This window comes from Maylandia zebra, linkage group LG13, assembly GCF_041146795.1.
Source record: "Maylandia zebra isolate NMK-2024a linkage group LG13, Mzebra_GT3a, whole genome shotgun sequence".
Lineage (NCBI taxonomy): Eukaryota > Metazoa > Chordata > Actinopteri > Cichliformes > Cichlidae > Maylandia > Maylandia zebra.
Genome location: NC_135179.1, coordinates 21558917 through 21584562, shown reverse-complemented (window position 1 = coordinate 21584562; position 25646 = coordinate 21558917). Strand labels below are relative to the sequence as shown.

Genomic DNA, 25646 nt, shown 5'->3' with positions numbered 1-25646 from the left:
TCTCAAACTGATATTTATTTCAAAGCCACTGTGCACCAGTCCATCGCAGAGCTTTACTGTGAAATTAGCACAGTATAGCAAGCTAACATGTTTATCCTACACTAAACGGCTGAGTATTTTCAACCTTTTGAATAACACAGAATTGTTATATCTCAGTTTGTTTTGCAGGATGTTTCACAATATCAAAAAACATTACTTCACTTCATATACAGATCCAATACCCGAGTTAAAAATGAGGAAATTACATGTAATTTTCCTGTTTAACAAATGTCACTGAGCAGTCTTTACCTTTAAATTTAACCTCGCTTCTTCATTTCCTCTTTCTCCATCTCTGAGTGAAGTTATCCAACACTCTTTTCTCTCCCTGGGAAATACAACAGCTGTACCTTTAGCTAGCAACACACTGTGTGACAAGCTGCACAGGGACAGTTTGTGTGCTTGCTGAGGTTCGTTGAGCTGTTAGAAAGGTTGCCTTTGAAATTACCTGCCACTTAAAATGCTCCTCCTTTTATCCTGGCTCCTTTTCTGTAGCACTAGCTAGATGGGGAAGTGTCGCAACCACAACTTAAGGACATCTGGCCCCAAAAAACGCTCTTCCGGATCATTCAGGATTATTCTGCTCCACATTAACGCCTGGGTATAGCACTACAAATGTGCTGTTGACTTTTACATGTTTTTGTATCTGATAAGCCTGGGTGATTGATACACCAATAAGATTGTCTTTTACGTGTTATAGTTACCTTTATTAAGGCCCTAACTGTTTTGATGTTTTAATGCACACTATAATGTGAAATAAAAATGTCCCTCAAATGTCTTAAACCTAAATTAATGAGCCTGTTTTGAAAATACAGGGTGGGCCATTTATATGGATACACTGTAATAAAATGGGAATGGTTGGTGATATTAAAGTCCTGTTTGTGGCACATTAGTATATGTGAGGGGGCAAACTCCTCAAGATGGGTGGTGACCATGGTGGCCATTTAGAAGTCAGCCATCTTGGATACTACTTTTGTTTTTTCAATAGGAAGAGGGCCATGTGACACATCAAACTTATTGGTAATGTCACAAGAAAAACAATGGTGTGCTTGGTTTCAACGTAACTTTATTCTTTCATGAGTTATTTACAAGTTTCTGACCACTTATAAAATGTGTTGCATGTGCTGCCCATTGTGTTGGATTGTCAATGCAACCCTCTTCTCCCACTCTTCACACACTGATAGCAACACCGCAGGAGAAATGCCAGCACAGGCATCCAGTATCCGTAGTTTCAGGTGCTGCACATCTCGTATCTTCACACCATAGACAATTGCCTCCAGATAACCCCAAAGATAAAAGTCTAAGGGGGTCAGATCGGGAGACCTTGGGGGCCATTCAACAGGCCCACGACGACCAATCCACTTTCCAGGAAACTGTTCATCTAGGAATGCTCGGACCTGGCACCCATAATGTGGTGGTGCACCATCTTGCTGGAAAAACTCAGGGAACGTGCCAGCTTCAGTGCATAAAGAGGGAAACACATAATCATGTAGCAATTTCAAATATCCAGTGGCCTTGAGGTTTCCATTGATGAAGAATGGACCCACTATCGTTGTACCCCATATACCACACCAAACCATCACTTTTGTTGTTCCAACAGTCTTGGAGGGATCCATCCAATGTGGGTTAGTGTCAGACCAATAGCGGTGGTTTTGTTTGTTAACTTCACCATTCACATAAAAGGTTACCTCATCACTGAACAAAATCTTCTGCGTGAACTGAGGGTCTGTGGTGGGGCGTGGTCTGCGGTGCAGGTGCGTCCGCACAGCACCGCAGACCACGCCCTACCACAGGGTCCTGTCACAGTTTTTGTTTTGCCCATTCTGCAAATTCTGTGCGCCAATCTGGGTCATCCTCGTTGAGATGCTGCAGTAGCTGGAGTTTGTAAGGGTGCCATTTGTGAGTAGCTAATATCCCCCGAAGGGATGTTCGACTGATGTCACTCTCCAGTGACATGCGGCGAGTGCTACACTGTGGGCTCTTGCTGAATGAAGCTAGGACAGCCACTGATGTTTCTTCATTAGTGACAGTTTTCTTGCGTCCACATTTTGGCAAATCCAACACTGAACCAGTTTCATGAAACTTAGCAAGCAGTTTGCTAACTGTAGCATGGGAGATGGGTGGTCTCGTAGGGTGACCTGCATTGAAATCTGCTGCAATGGCCCGGTTACTACGTTCACCAGATATCAACACAATTTCTATCCACTCCTCACGTGTTAACCTCTTCGACATGTCAATGGCTGTGAACAAAGAGAAACTTGTAAATAACTCAAGAAAGAATAACGTTACGTTGAAACCAAGCACACCATTGTTTTTCTTGTGACATTACCAATAAGTTTGATGTGTCACATGGCCCTCTTCCTATTGAAAAAACAAAAGTTGTATCCAAGATGGCTGACTTCTAAATGGCCACCATGGTCACCACCCATCTTGAGGAGATGCCCCCTCACATGTACTAATGTGCCACAAACAGGACTTTAATATCACCAACCATTCCCATTTTATTACAGTGTATCCATATAAATGGCCCACCCTGTAGAATGAGTGGAAATACTGATTTTTGTGTTAAAATGTTGGGAGTAAAAGTAAAAAGTTGTCAGAAAAATAAATACTCAAATACAGATACTTCATTACTGTATTTAAGAAGAATTTTCAAGTATGTGTACTTTGTCACAGAGGCTTAGAAACAATAACAAGGAGGTTTTTGGTGCCCTCTTTGTGGCCAATTTCACTTGACAACACCCAGAAAGTTCCACCAATCACTTGCCAACTGGTCGGGGAATTCACATTGTGCTGGTCTGTGTATTCCCTAAAAGCAGAAGTTTGATATCTGTAGTCACCTATGCATTGCTCAATTGTGTCCTATAAATGATAACACATGTTATTGGTATGCTGATATGGGCATACGCAGATTCCTTTAATTGCAAGTAGCATTCTAAATGCCTTTTCTAGTGCAAGTAGCATTAATAGTACGTATAAATCTTCCAATATTGCTAACACAAGGTCAACTGAGTTGTCTTGTCGCAGCATTTCTTAGAGAAAAAAAAAAGACTTTGTTACCCTGTGGGCCAGTAGGATTGCTTCTTATCAGCCTAAATTCTCTTCTCTCCTGGATTAATGTAGAAATTACTTTTACATGCCTCAGTAAGCCAGTGCATTAAAACAAAGACTTAACTTTCTATTCTGTTGAAGATACACCAATAAAACAGCAACTAATGATGAAGTATGTAAAAAGCACAGCTCTTCTCTGAGTATTTATACCCCCCTAAGTAAACCTCAGGAGAGCAGACATTGAAAGGGCAATCATTTAGAAATACTCTAAACATGATTGAAATTATTTTGCCAATCCAAAAAGAGGATTCAACTAAAGCCGGTTAATGAATTCTAACACAGAATTCTCCTTCATCTTGTTTAAGAAGCAGATTTTTAGGATCACGTTAAACAGTTTCATACATCAGAGAGTTCTTGTTTTCCAAGCATAGGAAGGAGTGACAATTAAACAGCTGCAGGGTTAAGGTTGGTTGCCTCCACGTATCTATTCCTGACAGGAAGAAAAATCTGGCAATTCACAGCCATCTTACTCCCGTGTCCTTTCTTTAGGGAAGAGAAGAGGATTGCCCCATTCTGCGGTTTCGTCAAACTGCCAACCAGGGCCCAGGAACACACTTCATTAACCACTCCTATGGCAGAGGATGGTGGTTTTTCCAGACAGCAAGCACAAATTTGAAGTCTTAGGAAGACCACAATGCATTATGCTGAATAGGCTTGTCACTCCTGCCCAGGTTCATTTCCTTTTAAGTGTGAGCTTGAGTCAATCAAAGGAAATGAGCTGAGAAACCATGGCTATTATTTATCAGTTTATCCAGTGAGGTCGTTTCATCACCTCCCCTCTGCATGTCACGCGCTATGGGAAAGGTAGATCAGTAAGAAAATGAATTTAGTCGTGGAACCACATTTGCACACATATTAAATAGGCAGGTAGCAGTTGAGGGTAAAAAATGTTATCCATTTAGGTTCATTGAGCCCTATGCAAGAATCAATAGTATGAACACAATCATTCCTAAGAGGAAGGCATGTGTTTTAGAGATTTGTTAAATTGTCCAATTTTCTCATATTCAGACAGGCCTGTGGCATAAATCAAACAGAGATAGTCTGCTTTTTTCAAATGGTGAAATTTATTTTAAGCTAAATATAGAAATTAAATGTGTTATGGAAAGTGCTGTGCTACTACAAAAGATCAGAGGGATGCAGTTTTGGAAAGAATAAAGCCTATTTGAACACTGCCTTACAGAGCAATTTGGGGGCATTGATTATGTTAATAATCAAATCAAGGGCTTTAAAATTAAGGGGTAAACACTACCCTATATCAGCTACTCTACCACATGTCCCAGTGAGCCTTAATGATGGAAAGATGGATCCTCTCGAATCAAATACAATCTATATAAACAAATTACAAAACTGACTGATGTAGAAAAGTTGTTTTTTTTGTCCGATCACAACTGAAACTTTTTGCTGCATCTCCACAAAACCTATGTAAATAATGTAGCTTAAACAGCATTAAAGACAGTATATTCTTTAAACTGCTATATAGTGGTGTATAAATTTAGGACCACATGATGATACTAACTTGGGGTTTTAACTTCCTACCTATTCTATATTTATTATTATTTTAAAATGTTTCCATTAAGGTGTCACATGCCCTTTTTATTGAATCATGATCACTCAAGGAGTCACTGGTCCAGTGTGGCTACATATGTTTTGTTTATTTTTCCTCTCTCATGTACCACGCACTGCCTGGGCAGAGTTCATTGCGGCCTCCCGCCTCTGGCCCTCGCACCTGCAAGTGATCAGCTCAGATTCTTCGTTCACTCAAGCTCACTACTTAAGGCAGCAGCTGGGAGTACCTCATTCACTGGATTATTGTATAACCCAGTCAGTGTAACTCCAGCTCAGCAACATTTTCGAGTTTCCCTCGAGTATTTTCGAATGTTGATTCTCCTGTTCTTCTGCATAGATTCTGCGTGGCCAGGCTGAAGATCTGAGTATGTTGACTTTGTATGGCGAGAACGAGGGAGATGATTCCTTGTGGAGAAAGCTAACTGCATGGAGAAATCTTTTCACTTTCCTGATCCGTTCGTGAACTCTGGTGACCCTGGACCCCTTTTCCCTCACCTGTAAACTGTGCATGAGGAGTGTTAAATAAACAAACGTATCTCTGTGATTTCAGTCTGCGCCTGAGTCCCTCCTGCATCTCGTGACAGATTCTCTGTCTTAACAGGATATTATGACGCTGGCATAGACATGAAATGTATTAGCAACAACTTGGATAAGTGGATACAATTTTTATTTTTTACAGCTTGTAAAAATCTAACATTCTAGCTCTGGCTACAACAAGTTGGCCAAAACCAACCAATAGAAAAAAATAAGATATATTTAGGATAAGAATACATTTAAAAAGGCTCATTGCGATAGTTCTTACCTGTTAAATGATCCCTCCTTTTTGGAGCTAAGCACTGTATGTAATGTAATGTAATGTGTAATGTGTATGTGTGTATACACTGTAAAAAAATATTCCGTAGAAAAACAGAAAATGTCCTGGTAATTTTCTGCCAGTACATTTTCTGTTTTTTTACGGAGGTTTGACGGACCTTTCTGTAAATGATAAAACGGAAAATTCTGTAGATTTACAGTATATTCTCTGTACTATTTACGGACATTTCCTTCAGCTATAAAACAGAAAATTCCGTTTATTCACAGTATATTTTCTGTATCATTAACTGATATTTTCCGTTAATAGAAAAATTGAAATTTCTGTTTATATTACTATTTCCAAGCACTTCTTTTCACTGTAACTCATTAAATATAGTTCTTTATATCCTTAAACGTACATTTCTATGCAATTACAACCTAGTACACCATGTACTCAAAAATTCATAAATTAAAACTTAAATTAATTTGTGCTTCGTACACAACAACATTGGTACAATTAATGTTAAATATTCTTTTATTCTCCTTAACTCAAACACTATACTAAAATATAATGACAGCATCCATCTTGTCATAAAACTACTAAACAGCTGATACATGAACAAAATAACTCACAAGCTTTCAAATTTGAGCATTTTTATTTCCTTGAAATCAGGTTGCCCTCATGTAAATGTGTTTATTTACATTCATTCAAGTGGCTACCAAGTGTTTTCTTCAAACAGGACACCTGACAAACAAAAAATGTCATATTTAACGACATGTTCACATTTAATAATATCCAGAGTACCTTTGAGTTAGAATCACTGCCTTGTGGTAGTTTTGCCTCAGCCAAATGGTTAAGGTGTGGTTTACATCCATCTCTGTCCACTTATGATACAGTATACACATGTAGTCAGTTATAGCCAAACACCTTTGATTACTGAATTGCATTCACTTCATTAATGAAGTGAATGTAATTCACATTTGTGTGAACATTTGTCTGAGATTAACTCTTTGGGCTCTTTACCTTACAATATAACATACTTGAGTCAAAATTTGTTGACTGTTTAAGTGGTGCCACATGAATACAACTGAACAGATCTAAAGAAGATGTTCCTGAACTTTGGGTTTATTCGAACAGGACTGATGGATAACCACAGGACTTTTCCCCATATGATAACTACAACACATAATAAATTAAGACAGATTACTGTCCCAAACTTAAAGATAAAAGTGTATTTACGGGACTTGTTTTGTCAGTGAGGAGCAAAGTATAATTAGAAGTGCTTGTTCTGATGAAAAGTTAAACTGTAAACAGCAGCATAGTGAATAAGGATCTGTGTCCACGAATCCTCAGCAGTGACAACACTTAAACATCATAGTTCAAAATCCTTAATGCACACCTTTTTCTCCACGGTGTTCAAATTCTCTAAGCTGGTTAAGTAGAGGAAAAAGTCTGACATATTTCATGACCATTAAATGTTAGACAAGGCTCTGAAAACGAGGTTACAGTTACAAACAAAAACCTCTGCTTGTGCGCACAGACCCTAAATCACAACAAATAAGACAATAGTAAGACAAATTACTACAAAGTCTTGTTACCGCTCTTCATATAACAGTGTGACAAAGTCCTGAATGCAGCCTGCATGTTAGTACATCAAGGTCCATCTGAGCTTTAAGTAAAATACACACAGCTTTTCCTTGGATTTTAAGAGTTGCTCAGTTCATACAGGAACTGCAGCAGTCGGAGTTAACATGTCGCTGTGTTGCTCCTCCGTGTCAGCCATTGAGACTAGTCGCAATTTATTCTGAGGAAAAAAAGAGAAACAACAAGACATTTTTAAAAAGTTTGTATTTTTATAATTTTTTTTTACCTAGAGCATAAACAACATAAACAAAAAAAGGATTAGGGCTGTGCGATATGACGATATATATCAGATTACGATATAAAAATGTCTATCGTTTCATATTATACACTATTCTTTGTTTTGTGGTGTTGCAAAATAAACTGTTTACGGCAATATTTTTTTCATGGTTTTGATGGTCACTGTAGTGGCTATATTATTTCTTAAAGTTCTCTCCTTCTCTTATACTTAAAATAACCACACTATGGACGGACAAGTGACTGTTTTTACGCGTACTTTCGTTACCAACAATGAGGATAAAACCATCGTGTGGCTCCGCCGTCCGCTTGTTTATTTTCCACATAAACCTTTCACAATAAAGCTCAAGTTTCTGTTGAGACTTTTCAAACTAAACTGAAATGATATACATTATTCTCAAACATAAAATTTCAGAATATGCATCAAACAAATGACCTCAAATAAAAACATCAAGTAACTATAAATGGCGCTTACAGTCACCACGCAGATGAAGGCACAGAGAATACCAGCATGGCCAGCAAGGATGAGGCAGAACCAGAAGGACCAGTCAAAAGAAATCGAGGACCTTATTGTTAAATGAGGGGCTACCTCTGTAGCATGGACATGGTTTGGTTATGAAAAGTCTGACACGCCCCAGAAAACTGTACTATGCAAATTATGCCACAAACTGGTCCCCACCACCACTCGAACACGACAAACCTCTTTAACCACCTACACAAGAATCACATGAAAGAGTTTCGAGAGAGTTTACGAATGAAAAGCAAAAAAGAGTCGTCAGGTGCTCAAAATAATCCTTAGACTCAAACGTTAGAACAGGCTTTTCCTTGCAGCACGCCGTGTAATAAATACTCAGAAAGAAAATGGCGGCCATTTAAACTCATGTCTAAAAATGTATAGTTTCATGCATCGGTCAAAACACTCGACTCCAGGTACACGACGCCCAACTGAAAACATTTCACATAAGTCGAGTTGCCCGAGAATCACAGAATTTACAGAAAATGCACTATTTTGTGATATATATCGTTATCAGGAGAGATACGTCTTATATTGGGATATGAGATTTTGGTCATATCACGCAGCCCTACAAAGGATTATAATTCACGTAGAGTTGCATACACATAACACCATTCTGTTGCAACAAAAGCAGTTTATAATTAAAGTAACATACATACCTTGAAAAACTAAATCAACCACAACATTAAACTCACCTTGTGTTTGTAGAGAAGGTGATCAGGGTTTTTCTTCATTTCCTGAGACCAGCTGCTCTGGATCATCACCAGCTTGTATCTTCATCTTTTTTTTTCCACTCGGGGAAGTCTTTCCTTTTCTTGGCCATTGCTCTGCACTGGAAAACCAAAGTGTGTGATCAAAGGTGAAATAAGGGATATTTTTCCACTGCAGGACTTAAAGTGCTTCAAGTAGTGATAGCTGTTGATCCATTTCTCAAATAATCTGTAAGGATCTGGATTTTTAAGAAAGATACAAATATCTCTGCTTATATTTGGCTAAAAGCTTGATATAGACAAGGCATATAGAACCCCTGCACACCAGCACTGCGCTTACATTATAGTTCAACCTTTGGAATACAAGCGCGCTGATCCACACAGGTATGCACACGGGTGTTCACTGCTCGTAGACCCAAATTACACCTTTCTTGGCTGCTACTTCGAAGCACATCTGTCCTGCGTGCTGCACAACAACATTGAATATTTAGTATTTACTGCTGTTTACACTTAGCTAGATTAATGTGATGGTGTTGTGTTTAGTATGTTGCTTTGTTTTTTTTCTGCTTGTTTTCTATTCTTCTCTCAACAGGTGATCCAGGAGATTTTTATTTTTTTTTCTCCCCCCCTTTCTCACTGTCCCTCTCCCCTTCTGTTTTTCCTTTCCTTCCTCTTTCTTTCTCCCTTTCCTATCCCTCACTCATGTCTGTCCCGTCTGTAACATCTGAAAATAAAATAAAATAAATAATAAAAACAAAGATCGACCAAATGGACCAATACGGCAATGCCACGATGATCCATTTGGCAAAGTAAATCCATTGGGTATCCTTGTTGGTCTTCAGACAACAATTCTGATGGCTAAAGAACCAAATGGGACAGGCAAAAAAACAAAAAAAAAAAAAAAAAAAACATTATAGTTCAATCAAGAAATAGTTATTATTGATTTATTATTGAATTTTTTTAGTAATAATTTTTAGTATTTAATCACATTAGCACAGTGGGGTGACAAAAATATTCCACATACAAGAAATGCTGCTCAGCATTTCATAAATTACATTTTCAACAAATGTTGGAGTAAAAACACAGTTACAGGGAAAATGTGTCTGTCTGTAAATATTAACTAAACATTTCTATGTGCTACAAAATAGACATACTGTAATTGTAAATGTGCTGAGGTGAAACTATACTTTCAATAATTTTACCACTACAGTCTGTTAACCACCGAAATAATCTATGCTGGTCAGCTAGCTAAAAGTCTTTACTTTAGCAGCCCAAATCAGAGGCTAACATTAGCATTTGCTAGCGTCAGCCAGGAAGGTCTGAGGCTTAAACTAGGGTTAGTGTAACTTTGCCTGAAACCCTTTAAAGTGTACAGTAGAGCCAACTGTAAAACACAGGTATTGATACAGTACTTATTAGAGTCCTAGAATAATTTCTAGAACCATGAAGTTCTCACTTTCCCAGTTATCCACATCGCTGACTTTCGCTAATTAGCTAGTTAGCAGTCACAGCTGTGTAATACCCAGAGAGACACAGACAGCTAACTATAATATTTATGAAAACTGGTTCAGCCACTGAAGGGCAAAACTGGTGGTATCACAGTAAAAATTATTTTAACATTAACTAAAATAAAGCTTAAGTCATGTTAAACCTAAATAACAATTATTTTTAAAAAATGAGTCAGCAAAATATTCCTGACTTGTCTGGAGACAGCCGAAACCAGTTAACAAATAAATTAACAATTCTTTCTAAATAAAAACACGGAGTCTTTTGAAAAACATTATTTTAATAAAACGAAACATGAGTTTTAATACTTACCACAGAAATTTGAAGGCAGTTTCTCCAACTTCAGAATCCAAAATCCAGATGAAGCCTGAAAGAAGCCTAATGGCTGCTCTTGCGCTTACTTTTCCCTCCTTTTCAGGTTCTTTTTCCCACAATGCATTGCAGTAGTTGAGAAATACAGAAAAATACCTGTAAATGACTAATACGGAAAATTCCTTCACGTTTATACAGTAGATTGTACTGTATTTTTACGGATTTTTTTTACAGTGTAGATCAGGGGTCAGCAACCCTAGGCACGCGTGCCACAGCTGGCACGCGAAGGGTTAACTGGTGGCACAACCATAGCTGGACTGGCCATTGGGCATACCGGGCATTTGCTCAGTGGGCCGAACAGCAGCATTTGTTTTCCTTCAAAGGCTTTATGGCTTTTCCTGTAATACCTGGTGGGCCGGTCTCTAGTCTAAATGCCCGGGCCAATATTTTGTCCCAGTCCAGCCCTGGGCACGACACGCAGTGAATTAATCTGAGAAGGTGCATTAAAAAATAAATGGCTGTGCCAGCAGTGCACATCGCAAATTAGCTCGCATAGACACATTAGTTGTGCCTCTTCTTAATGACGGTATTTTAGCTAACAACCCCAACTACCAGATTCAACTTGTAATTGGCTAAAAATAACTTAGCCTACTGGTCAGAGGGACGTTGTTAGCGTTCCATATTCCGACACTTCAAATGCTTTAGGAGCTGTCCGCTCGGCACAGCATCAGCACCACGGAAATACATGGATACATCCGTAGACTTGAGACAGAATTCACAATACGTTTTTGGGACTTTCAGGTGTATGAACCAATGTTTTATTTTCTGATCAAACCAGAAATCTTTAATGAGCAGCTAGATTTGTCTTGCATTAACTGGCTGAGTTAATGCCAGTTAATGCAACACCGAAGCAGCTGGAATCCACAGCTGTGCATTTTCACCTGCTGGACATCACTACCTGACAAGTTTAACTGTCTTCAGAACATTGCAGAGGCCTTTTTGACAGTATTTTGCTCTACATATCTGTGTGAGCAGGTTTTCTCTCACACGAAGAGTGTCAGCCGTCTGAATGCTGGACACTCAGAGACCTGTGTCTCTGAGTAGGAGACCAGAGATCACATTAACATGTGTATTAAAAAACATGCCATATTGGCCCAGTTTATTTTTCTTATCATTGTTGCGAGGAGACCACAAATAGCATTTGTATTTTCTGTTGTACAGTTCATTTGCTGTCATGGAGTTCTTGTTATGGATAAAATGTGTCTTTTTTTTGTTTCAAAATAGCTGATAACTATTCGCTGATAGCTGCCAACATCTGCGAACAAATATAATTCTATAAAGTGGTTCTATATAGTGTGTAACTGTTAATATAGAGCGTTATTAAATTTATTGCTAATGCAATCATATGGCACACTGACTTCTGAGGAAATTTTAGACGGCACTCGTCATCAGAAAGGTTGCCTACCCCTGGTATAGATCATCATGTACACCAGTTGACTCCACTGCCTCATTTGCTTTGACATTATTCATAGCAATTAAATAAACCACTAAAACACCTAGACAACTATTTGTTTAGCTATTTTCAGTAATTCACTGCACTTTCTTTGTTAACTTTTCATCATTGCTGTCCTATCTAGACAAAAGCTCAAAATACTCACATGTGAGTCTTTGAAAACATATCTGATTATACCTGTAAATGCAATAAAACCCTCATTTCTCCAATTCTTCTCTTAGTGTGAGCTTTGTGACACAAAAGTCTTTGAAATGCACGCAATGCAGGTAATTTTAGTCAGGAATGAGTACAATAAAAGCACAGCCATGAGTTATGCTCTCATAAACACTCTAAAGTCACATCCATACCACCAGTAAGCATTTAAGTCAATCACAATACACATACCATTGCTAAATTCTATTCATGCCAAGTACACACAATTATTCTCTTTTGTTTTGACATCACACTTCACCAGTTCCTTTCAGAGTCTCATAAAGTCCACTGTTTGTTCCTTTATTTATATTTCCTTCTCTCAGAAGATTACTTCTCTGCACATTTTTATTGGCATTTTCCTGACAAGCCATTCTCAAGAATATGAAAACATAGGCGCTCTTAATGCTGTTGTTGACAATGATACATGAAAAGAAAAGAAACCAGCTGAGCTAGTGACAATCCTCTATGGCATAAATCGCTTTTTGGGGCATACATGATATGCCTTCGGGCCCCAGTTGCATGTTTTTGCTTTCCTTTCTTATAAAATGAATGCACAGATTTTGAAACCTGCAGCAACCTTCTGCTTCAGAGCAAAATCTATTAATTTAATGGAGACATTTACATCGGAAATCATTTCTAAATTTGTGATTCCGTATTTAGAGTATGGCTGTAGAGAAGGAGGGCTTTCTGTGATAGAGTTGGAAAATGCTAATTTTATCTCTCTCATTTAATTCCCTGACAATATCTATAAAATTGATTAAGACTTTAAAGAGCGGGTATCCTTCCTCTTAAAATATTTAATTTCCCATTATTCTGATCAAGACTTGCTCTGGCTGTAATTATAGTCTCTGCCAAGAAGCAGGCTGGAGGAGCTCACCCATGTGATGAACAGATCTGGCGGTGGCATAAAGAATATCTCTACACAGAATAATAATAAGAACAATTGGCACCCCAGCTGGATTCAAGATTACCCAGATGCACATATCAAATAGAGATGGATCAGTGATGGATATGGGTGACAAAAAACCCTCTACAAGTAAACATTCAAACCATTTAAATGAAGAAAGGCATCTCATTATGTGGGGTGATAATATCTGTGAGTGAGCATGTGTGGGAGTGTGAATGTCTTCTGGTCAGGCTGCTTATATTGGGTACATTTTGTGTTTTTAATCAGCAGATTAAAACATAAATTTAGGGAAGTGGACATTCCTGAATTGATACAATGGATACAACTGTTGAAAGTTTTTTAGTTTTTTCTGTGTAATACACATTTGCCTGAATATCTCTTTTCCCAAATCACTTCAATGCTAATCAGAGCATCCTTTTTTACATACACAAATCTAATTTTATATTATCATTTTAGCTACAGTGATTGTGTGGTGAGTATATTTTACATGTGTAGGAAACTGACGCTGTGGCTACTAGTTACTACTGGTTGCTTTACCTTAAAATGGCTCATCTGTTATAATAGAGGTTTCCTTCACTGCAGCACCTTTGAAAATGTTGGTAAAATTCTTGCAGAACTATCTACACATTTAGGTAGGAACACTATTTTAAAACTAATAAGATGTGTTTGACACAGTTTGCATGAATCAAATCGAAACAAACACCCATGATGCAAATGTGATTTACAGATTTTTAGATGTTGATTTATACTTTCCAAGCATATTGTTACACTGCAAATAAATGCAGTCAAATAACATCTGCGATATTTAAATGAACTCAGAATCAGTTTTAGATTAATTTGTTTTTAATCAAAACGCACTGTGACATTGATATGTTTTTTCCTTTAAATGGATTTATATAATCTGAGCCATCTTATTAGGTAAACCCATAAAACAAAACAAAGATTTAGTTACATTTATTCTGTTTTCTATTTGTAATGTGGGGAAACGAATATATTCTGCTATTTAATATATTGATTTATTGTGTTATTTATCCGAAATTAGGAATTTCACTTTTAACTACCACAGTGTTACTAAGCAGAAAAAAAACAGGAGCTCCGTGGATAAATACACAATACAGACATACAGAATTCACAATGAGCCAAAGCTATTTTGTGTAAAGTACTGATTAAAATCACACCTTTTTAGCACAATTACAGCACTTTTATTTAAAATACAACATTCACACATTTAAATAAGTATACACCAAAACATATAGCATAAAAATGACACATACATGCACGTTGTATACAAAGGCGCATATATTGTACATCAGTGGCATGCGGTGACTTTACACAAAGGCAACTAGATGACATCCATTCACCCCTACCAAATATTCGTAATGTTTTATGCTGGACTCTTCACCTTTCTTCACTCCTTCCTGGTAGAAAATTTGTAAATTACAGTTACTTCTATGTTTATCAACTAAACATTTCCTATTAGCTGCAATGACAAGTGTTGGATGACTTGTTCAGAACCACTCCTTTAGCCAAACTACCAATAAAACATTATGAAAACACCTCAATATACATAAAACTGCATTATCGGCCAAGTAAAAGTACTTATCTGGAGAAAGGTTTTCCCCATTAGTGTTATAAGGATCAATCTTCATGCTGCTGATATTTCAGGTTCATTTTCAATATTTAGTATTCTGTTTAATCTACAGTAATGCATCATATTCTATAAAATCTAATGTTTGTTGTGGCTGTACTTTGATGAGATATCTCTGAATAAACAGCTTTAATGATCCCAGAAAACAGGCCTACACATTGATTTCAAGTATACTAAACATATTTCTAAGATAAAAACATCACAGTGGAATCAATTGAATTTACGCACTTTGGGACATTGCTAAACATCAGTATCTAGTGGTATAAAAAAATAAAATAAAACGTGGTGTATTAACTTTGTAACTTCATTCAACCAAGTGATGTCTAATAAATACTATTCTGAAAGCTTAGTATTTATAATTCCTATAACTCCTCTATATCTCACACATGTTGGCAAAAGAAGCTAGTAAGAGAAAACTCAAATGTTAACATGGTAAAAAGGGCTCTTTTGGCAATTAATAATAGCTCTGTTTCTATACAATACACAGATATAACTGATCTGAGGCCAGCGAAAGCCCTGCTGCCCTTTCAGCATGACAAACTCCACTGTTATTGTGACACAAGCACTTCCATCATAACACTGGCCCCCATACAGATTCCAGTGGCCTGTAGACAAGCAGCGTTTAACCTGCTTCCAGAGACAACTGCCAAAGCCAAAAAACTGTTTAAAGAATGGATACAAACAGGCATGCAAGAAGCTTTCTTACTAGTTAATGCTAACTTTTAGCTGATTTCTCCATTTAGATTTCACTATACAAATACTGCAGAGGATTATCATGCTAGAAAAGGACACTTGGGATACAGTGAGATGGAGGCAGCTGATCTACTGTGGTGACCCTTAAAGTGAACAATTGAAAAAATAACACAAAGAAAAGCAAGTCTGGAAGAATGCTTGTTTTAATTTTCAACATTCATCAGCTTGTGCACTTTAAATTGGTCCCCAAGGGTGAGATTGTCACCACTGACTTCTCAATTAATCCCTAAGGTGTTTAAGCTTTTAACAACCTGCTCAACCAAATGGTCGAGCATAGTTTGAGTCACTATATTTCAATAAGAAGAGTGCCTAACTTCACTACACCTAAGTGAGCTGTCTCTGCACTTGGTTAAGGTATGCAATGCTGAAAGAAATCCATCAGATGTCACTATGAATGTAGATGGTTGGTTTTTCTTATCCCAACCAGGAAGTCAAAAACCAAAAACCCATCCAACATATTTTAAGCGTCATTGATTGAACTGAGGTAGGAAGGTTTGATTTTTTGATATATGATAGTGTTAGAGGACTTACTGAGCAGATGTATGTGACTTGATAGCATTAAAAAAATGAAATTAAATGTTTAATTTTTTAAAGTGCCCAACCAAACAGTTCATTTGTCACTTTATGGTGCTAATGCTAACTTAACATAAATGTTATTAAAATAGATTATTTACCATAAAATCTGTTTTGTTTATCCATTACTGTTGATAAATCATATGCATCTATTTTTACATTTACTGTGTAAATCTGTGTATGGTTGTGTGTGTGTGTGACAAATAAAATTTGAATTTATGAAAATAATTTTTAGTGACATTCATATCAATACATATATATTATATTATATATTTTTACATAATACAGCACTAAGGCATAAAAAGGTTACAAATCATGAATGTCACATCTGCCCCTTAGCCTCAAGTGTTTTAGAATGAGTCTATAGTCATTCATGAAGGTAGAAATGTCATGCTGCTAAGGCTCCCCTTCATCTTTTTATCTCTGCTGGGACATATCCTCATTTAGCTAAATTAGCTCAAGTCAAGCTTAGCTTTTATGTGCAGACACTAATGACATCCCAAGGTTAAAGTGAGGAGTCAAACATTGATTTGTATGGTCTGCCCTCGATGTCCATAATGAGAAAAAAAATCAACCTCTGCACGAGGCCATTTAATGTAGGAAAAAAGGGCTAACAGCTGGAAAATCAAATCAGGGTGACAAGTTAAAAAGAAACAGAGAGAGGTTTGAAGATAGAATCAGAAGTCCTGTTTTCACCTGTAACCCATCTTTTAGTGTGAGGAGATATGAAGATTTATCTTCGGAGGCTGGATGGAGTGATGAAGTAAGCTCAGATAAGAGGCGCAACGGATTATTCAATCAATCACCTCTTGCCATGTCTTTTTACAGCTTTTCTGAGGAGACACAGGAAGTAGTCAGTACCCTGAGGGATAAAAGCTGAAAAAATTACACAGTGTCTTTTCAGTTCACAATGGCTGGACTTTAAGCATTGTGCTAGAAAATATAATTATGGGAGAGTGTTATAGGGCACTTTTGATAACTGTTAGTTTGGTATAAAATCTTATTCTAACTTTGAAGTAATAAAGAGTAACATACTTCCAAATTAAACTGTAATTATACACACCAGATCTACTTAATTCAAGGCCTATGAAAAAAAACCCTCAACTTAATGCATCACACAAGGCTGACAAAAGTCGTGTCCAAATTCATGGGCTGAATCCTCCTGAGGACCCGGCCTTCGCGGTCTACGTGGGCCGGGTCCTCAGAAGGTCGGGTAGGCCGGAAGTAAACAGCTGTGAAATTGGACGGTCTAGCCTTCAGATTAGCGTCACCACTGTCTCGGTGGAGTTTAATAAACTCAGCCGTCTGCTCCTTGCTATCTAAAATATAACAGGACACTGGTGTCAATTCTCGACAATCTCATAATTCTGTTTAATCATTTTTCTGTTTGACGTTTATTCAGCTGTGTGAAAACCACCCAGGGGGATTAAAAAAGTTTTATTTTATCTAATCTAATCTAATAACTTTAATCTCAGCCAAACCGATTCACTCACGAACAAATAAAATACTGAAAAAAGCCAAACAACAACATTTTTAGGTTTAAGTTTATACAGCTACATTCTCGCCTGAAAATATATTAAAAGTTTATTTTGTGACCCAGAAAGATTAATAAGAGTAATATTAAAAACTTCAAATTAAAAACCGCCATTGTTGAAAACTGGAATTGGCTGGACCACGAAGGACACACCCGACCCATGCTTCAAATTCGGGGAAAAGGAGGACGCGTTTGTCGGCTGCATTCGGAGGAGTCTATAAATTTGGACAGCCTTCGTCGCGTCGCTATGACGTAATCGGCCTACAAATGCGGCCTCAGGAGGATGCAGCCCATGAATTTGGACACCCCCAAACTCATACTAAGAGGACATTAGGGAAAAGAGGTGGGAAGCCATACACTTAAAATGACTACTCCCATTTAAAAATGGTAAATTCGTGATCACTTTCAAAAAAGCCTCTAAATCAGCGGTCCCCAACCCCCGGGCCTCGGACCAGTACCGGTCCGTGAGTCGTTCAGTACCGGGCCGCGAGAGTTGAGGCTCAGGTGTGAAATGTATGGTTTTCAGGGTTTTTATCGGTTTTTAACGTTATTTAGTTATCGTTTTTATCGTTAACTTTTTTTCCTGGGTCTTTTCACGTGTGTTATGAATAAATTTTCTTTTTTTCGGTACTGGTACTAGTTTTATTTTGTTGTATTTATCCGCGACACCTTAAAGGCCGGTCCGTGAAAATATTGTCGGGCATAAACCGGTCCGTGGCGCAAAAAAGGTTGGAGACCGCTGCTCTAAATGCACATACAGACTTCAAGCGTGGACACAAATTGTGGTTTCAGGGGTATCGGTTTAACATGCTACAGCCTATTCTTTTACGATTTCCTGATTTCATTCTCACATCTGAACAAAAACCTCTGCCAGAGACAGTCTTGGCTCAATGAGCATTTTAAGATTTGATAGGTTGTTTCTAGTCTGTGTGCTCGGCTAAGCTGGCTGACGCAGAAGCTTCAGTCTTTCTAACTTTTCAGTGAATCCCAAAATGCTGAACTATCTAAATTATTAATGGCTAATTTTCAAGATTATTTTTGTACAACCTACCCTACACTGTAAAATGATTAGATGGCTTTACTAATCAAATATGCAAACTAACAATTAACCTCAATTTAAGTGGGGTCATTTATACTAATGGTGTGTGTGTGTGTGTGTGGTAGCAGAACAATATACCAATGTAAAAAAAAAAATCAAATTCTAAATGGCCTAGTTATTTTTTTCAGAAAGTTAAAGAAAGAATATTAACATTACAGTTTAAAAGAAAACAACCTCATTTTCCTAACAAACAGCAATCCTGACTGTGGAGTGTTTCCAGCTAAAGCTTCACACTCTTTGCCATACAAACACTGGAAACCATATGACACATCCAAAATAATTAAAATATGAAAACAACATAACTGGAATAATGTTCAAAACCTTGCAACATAAGGATTTTGAGGTAAATCTTAGCAGTTGATGACTCCTTGAGCCATTGCTGAAATGTTAAAAATGTGATCAAAGTGCACAGATATCTCAGCATACGGTTCAAAAGCTACTGTAGTGCAAATTCAGTTAAAGTGAATGAGTACATGATTTTAGTTTAGATTTTATACATACAACAAACTCTTTGCTTACAAATGTGAATATGCTGTCAAAGTGTGACAGATTAGGTCTTTAATTAGGTGAATCAGGTGAAGCTAAAAATGTTGTCCTTTGATAACTATAAAAAGTTATTTCTGTGAGATCACAAAGGGATCCCAAAACTGCAGCCAGAAGCCGTACGTACTGATGGAAGCACGGACTCGAGTTCTTGCTTCTTAATTTACATCATTGTGTGCGTCATTATGTGGGGTTATATGACTTGTGTATTGCTTCTGGTTTATTCTCGCAACGATGTGATTTATTTTTTAACAGTATCAGTTCAATCTTCCCCTTTCTTCTTTTTCAGCCGAATAAAGTCAGCTTTGACACAACATCGTCTTTCACTGCATAACTGAGATAACAGTTACGAATGCTATGCCGGGCTACAATGGAGATAAAAAGGAGTGCAAGATAATGTTAGTGAAGAAGTAGGAATTTTGACCTGTGAAGGTTGACTCACAGCAGACAGATACTGTGTGTGTGTGTGTCTTAAAATAATGTAGTGTAATATATTGGTAACATGATAATTCTAAAATAAAAGCTCGTCCACAAAACTTCATGTAAAACAAACATATGACCCTGTAGTATTTTGAACTAACTTATCTAATTTTTTTCCTGCAGGTTGTTCTCTTATCACAGACTTTGAAGATGCCTGGTCTGAATATCAGGGGCTCAAACGGCTGTTTCACTGAACGTCAAATTACTTAAAAAGTGCATAAATCTGTTACTGTTATACAGGTGATGTATCAAGAAAAATACCTGCAAAACACACCATCAGGTATTTAGTATATGCTTTGGTTTGTACCCTTCCAGATGACAATGGGGAGAATTAATGTCAGACTGCAGCTATGTTCACTATTGAACTTTACATAATTATTTAAAAAAGAAGAAGATAGCCTTGGTAGTGGAAGAGTCTTATTGATCCTTGGTTTCATTGATTTCCTCTCTCTTTTTTTGTCAGTGGCAAAGTAAAGGGATTGCAGGCGCAGTAGCTGTGAGAAGGTCTCTCTCTGAATAAGAATTGTGAAGCACTGGGCACCAGAGTGAGGTGCTGCATGAACAATAACTGCTGGTACTGCTGCAGATTGTGCTGCACTCCAGACTTGGTGTGCAAGGGGGTTCTCACTGCAGATGTGCGTCAGACATGTTACACCCGGTAAATTGCCGATACTTAATGAGATACTTCCTCGGTTCAAAACCTTCCTGTATGGATGTAATGTGAACATTTGCTCTCAAGAAGAAAATATCAATGATTTGCTCACTATAATTTCGAGCTACAAAAGGTTTCCTATTTAAATAAAAAGCAACACTGAATAGCTCCCACTTACATTACAGCACTGTCACGACTACGTTTAAAGAAGTTTAATACTAGTCAGCATATGCCCAAACACAAAGTAGTCTGAAACCTCTCAGTTTAAATATTCAGCATGTTCATAATACAGTGCTTCCCCATACAACTTTATACTAACAGGACTACCAAAACATGTGAAGTAGTTCTGACAGAAAAACATTTGCAAATATACTGATTGATATTAACGTTTCCCATAGATAAGCTGTTGTGATCAAATTGGTATGGAAAAAGTGGCATGTGGAAATCTGTTTGAACAGGAGATGAGCCAAACGCATTGTGCCAGAACAAATGAAACATGAGCTTTCAGATTTGTCTGGTTCTCGCGCTAGCAAAACACTTTAAATCAATCAAATCCAGCAGTATAGAAACAAATCTGAAAGGAATAATTTATAGGTTTGACATAAGCCTGTCATGGATGGATGTTCAGGCTATGGATCTTGTTGCCGAGATAGGTAGCAGTATAGCAGCAACATAATAACAGCAGAGGAGCCAAAAGAACACCACCACACCAGTATATATATATATATATATATATATATATATATATATATATATATATATACACACACACACACACACACACACACACCCATCCAAATCATTGAACTTAGGTCTTCCAATGAGTTTCTAAGCATGCAGGTTGCTTCTACAAACATTTATGAATGAATGGGTTGCTCTCAGGAGCTCAGTGAATTACATGATGCCTCCTGTGTATCAAGTCCAGAAATTTCCTCACTACCAAATATTCCACAGTACTGATGTTATAAGAAAGTGGAATTGATGGGGAATGACATTAACTTGCGCAGTAGGGCATGTAAAAATCACAGCGCGGGTTCAGCAGATGCTGAGGCAGAAGCAGAATTAGTAACTGTCTCCAGAGTCGATCGCTACAGGTCTTCATTTTAAAAAATGCTTAATCGTATTTTGTCCTGTTTCCCTTACCCCCAACTGCTCATGGCAGATGTCTGCCCCTCCCTGACCTCGGTTCTGCCGGAGGTTTCTTCCTGTTAAAGGGAGTTTTTCCTTCTCACTGTCACCAAGTGCTTGCTCATTGGAGGTTGTCTGATTGTTGAGGTTATCTCTGTATTAGGGTCTTTTCTGTACAATATAAAGCACCTTCAGTGATTTCAGAAATACTCCAGCCTGCCTGACACTAAAGGCTATCCCAAAATTCAGAGTTGCTTAAATCACCTTTCTTCCCCATTCTGATGTTCGTTTTGAACTTCAGCGGATCATCTTGACCATGTCTACATGTCTAAACGTGTTCAATTGCTGCTATATTAATATTTTATACTGATATTTGTGTTAGCATGCAGTTGAACAAAGTGGCTGGTAAGTACTTGTAATGCTGTGTCTCCATCTGGCTTTTGTTTAATTTCCTCTTTCTGTTTTTCTATTTCTTCTGCTGTCACTTTGTGGGTGAGTGCCGTTTAGTTTGTTTATAACATTTTAAAGGGTGATCTTACAAATAAGTAAGTGGTAAATCTTAAAATGATCAATGTTTTACATTAAAGAACACAAAATATTACTATACAGGCCTGCAAAGATGTTGACAAGACAAGAGTTGTCCATAATTATAACCCATGAGAGGAACGTTATCAACATGTTACCATTTTTTAAACAAAGTTTAGCTCATCCAAAGATGTGAGCTGACAGAGTTTAACCAAGAACATTGGTAAATGAGCCAATGCACAGCAACCAGGAGGCAGAAAATAACCATTCCTGAAATGCTCACATATTGTTGGAAATGCCACCTCCGGAGCTTGAAAAGAATGACTCAAACTCAGTGACACAAAGTTTTGAGTGAGTTATCTCTTCAGTTATTGCTGGCTGAGGTCAGAGTGACGTCTAGGCGAAGGTGCGGAGGGAACAATGCAGGTGAAAGGCTGTGCTGTAACTCATTCCCTCAGCTGCCTGAACTCAATGAGAAGGAACATGCACACACCGTTTCCTTCTGTCAGACTCTGCACTCCTGGGACTTTTTCCTCAAGTAAATTAAAAAATACACCCATGAGTGACTCATTTCATTAACAAGAGTTGTTTGTCTTACCATAAAATAACCAAATATCTCCACCTACTCAGTGTTGGGGAGTAGTGGAATACATGTACCGGCTTTACGTATTTAAAATACAAAATATAACTGTATTCCGTTACATTTACCGTTTATAGCCAGAGGTCCCTTCACTAAGGTTCGGCGCCGTGGATCTGTTTTATATACGCGCGGAATAGTTTCTATACGAGATCGCTGCAAAAAGTGCAGCCTTACCTAATGTCCACCCTACTGTTACTCATTTATATTAAGAAATCTAGTTGGTATTGGTTTGGTGAGTAGTCTTCAGTAATAGTAATAAATCACACAGCAATAATACATGCATGTAGTTGTAAAAAGCATGATAATATATTAAGTAATCCAAAGTATTCAGAATATGTTACTGTCGTTGAGTAACGTAACGGAATATGTTAAAAAATACATTATGGGGCATGTATTCTGTAATCTGTAGTGGAATACATTTTAAAAGTAACCTTCCCAACACTGCACCTACTGCATATATATTTATTTTTTCCCCATTTCTTTAAACAGCTCTGTTATATTTTGGCCATGCTAATATCTCCAGTTATTTGGATTAACTAATGACATTACCAAAACAAAAAACACTAGCAAAATAAATAGGTCTAATATATCCTTCTGAGCTGCCTCCTTTATTATTTTGATATTCAGTGTGGGCAATTCAGCATAAATTATGTTTCGACAGCATTAATCATATCTACACGACATGCTTCTCTGTGGTTAGCCTCACAGCAAGAATGCTCCATGGTTTAAAAACAATCAGGTTTGACTGGGGTTATTCAGGGTGGACTTTACATGTCCCTGGTATTTACGTGCATTTCCTCTGGGTGTTCCCATATTCTCCAGCTGTTCAATCATGCAGGTCAGGTGAATCTGAGATTCTAAATTGCTCACAGGACTATGTTTATTTATGTTTAACTCTGCAGGATGCTCCAGCACCCCATGATCCCACAGAGGGGTTAGGATGTGGAAAATGGATGGATAATTGCATTAGTACAACACGGTCATGCAATATTTAACTTGTTGCACTGAGTTTAATTTCTAAACATAAATATGGGATGTAGTATTCTAATTTGCATAGATTCTTGTTGCTGCAGGTACATTTATCTGTCTGAGGGTGTAAAACACTTTAAATGTGCACCAGAATATTCTGTCCTCATGGATTACCCACTGTTCAATAAAACAAAGCACTGTCATAGAGACTTATGTGTATTTATCTCTATTTCTTTGGACTGGCATGCCAGTAGGCCAAAAATTCTGTGTGTACTTGTTTTGCTGTATGCTCAGTCTGGGGTCCAACTGTTTTCAATGCAATATGGTGCAATACTACATATCTTGGCATTGCAAACATTTAATTTTTTTCAAGCCAAAGGAATCGATTTTTTTCCCCTTCATATAATGATTCATGTGCTTGTTGCTATTTGTCTTATTTGTTGTCTAAGCAGTGATAAGAATGTTACTGAAACCTAGCTAACAGCGAAGTTATGAATACATATGTTGCCATCCAGGTCTTAACTGTGAAATGAAAGGGATTCTCACGAATGAGTTAAGTGCAAATATATATTTTTAAAATGTTTAGGTAAAGAACTATTATTGTTGAACACATGCAACATTTTTTAATCTGTGGTGAAGAACATAATGTAGTCCAGTCTCAGCATCAGATATCACAGAAAAAATATACATTATCAATATGCTGTTAGGCCACATTCAAGCTTCTGCAGGTGATCTTTGCAGAGCCTAAGATGTAACCTACGTAAGTAGCCAACATCATTGCCGGAATTTATGCTTGCGTGTGGTTATTTAATTAATTCACATCCAGAGCCAGCCGGTGAAGAGAAAATGCTGAGACTTTTTTCACTCCCGAGTCTCCACTTTCAGTTGTCAGTTTTTTTCAGGGCCACTGAAACAATCATTGTTATTCTCTCACTGATGAATTTAATGATTGTTTCAGTGTAAAAGTAGCCAAAAAGCACCAGAAGAATCTGTCATGCTGAAAAGGCCGATCACAATAGTCGTGGGTGGCGTCGACCTGATGTGTAGTTATATTTCAGGGAGGTACGCATCAAGATAGGCCGTAGGGTACAGAGGAGTTTGTGGTTATGATGTTAATGTTACAGGTAATGTCATTACATTATTCATATATTTGTTTAAGTTGCTGGTGGTAGCTTGGTGTTTGAACCCTCTCCTAGCTCCATTATTGATTTTATTTTCATTTTTCCTTGTCCTTCCAAACTCCCCAGTCAATATTTTTCAACAGGAACACCATTAGAAATAAATAACACTGATTATTTTTCTTCCACTTGAGTCACTTCCAGGGCCGTGCTTTTGTGCATGGTTGCTCACTGACTTGAATTCTTTGGCCAATTAATAAAACATACTTACTGTTCTTAAAACCCTTGTAAAAGAAAAAAAAAGTAATTTGCTCCTAAGTTGTGACACATTTTAAACATTTTTTGTAATCATTTAGTTTTGAAAAACTTACATTTCATACAACTAGTGTTGGGCAAGTTACTGAAAAAAGTAATCAGTAATTAGTTACTGATTACTTTAAAAAGTAATCCCATTACTTTACTGATTAATTATTTTCAAAAGTAATTAGTTACTTTTTAAAACAGGATTTACACCCTGAATAGGTAATAAAGCGATAGATTTTTCAGCCCAAGTCTACTTTTTCTGCACAATCTGTCATGGGATGAGGAAAATAGGACCCAAAACGCAGGACTCTGCGATGCCACAGTGCACTTTATTTCCAGTGAAACCGACAGGGAAGTCCAACAATTCACTCAAAAGTGCAATTTGCCAATAGTGCTTGTCCCTTGCTCCCAGTGCGTCCCGTGCTGTAGCTCCGTTAGTGTGTGTGCTCCCCAACTCGCTTCTTCGCTCGACTCTCCTGGAGGAAGAAGGAAAATCCACAAATAGCCACAAGCTAGCCGAATACCAAGAACGCACGTCTAGCACAGACTATACCAGTTAGGAGTAATAATCCCACGTCGACTGTCGCCGTGAGCCCAGGTTAAATACCTCTGTCTAGCCAGGGGGGGATGATTACCAACATCT

The 25646-nt window shown here is 37.6% G+C and overlaps 1 long non-coding RNA gene across 1 annotated transcript; it reads right to left on the bottom strand.

Annotated features, from left to right (window-relative positions):
* Window positions 1-6142: 6142 nt before the first annotated feature.
* On the bottom strand, window positions 6143-10659 carry LOC143421808 (uncharacterized). Its single transcript, XR_013101386.1, has 3 exons — window positions 10427-10659; window positions 8594-8730; window positions 6143-7310 (listed from the first exon to the last, which is right to left on the bottom strand). It is a non-coding gene; the product is annotated as an uncharacterized LOC143421808 (long non-coding RNA).
* Between the last annotated feature and the right edge of the window lie 14987 nt (window positions 10660-25646).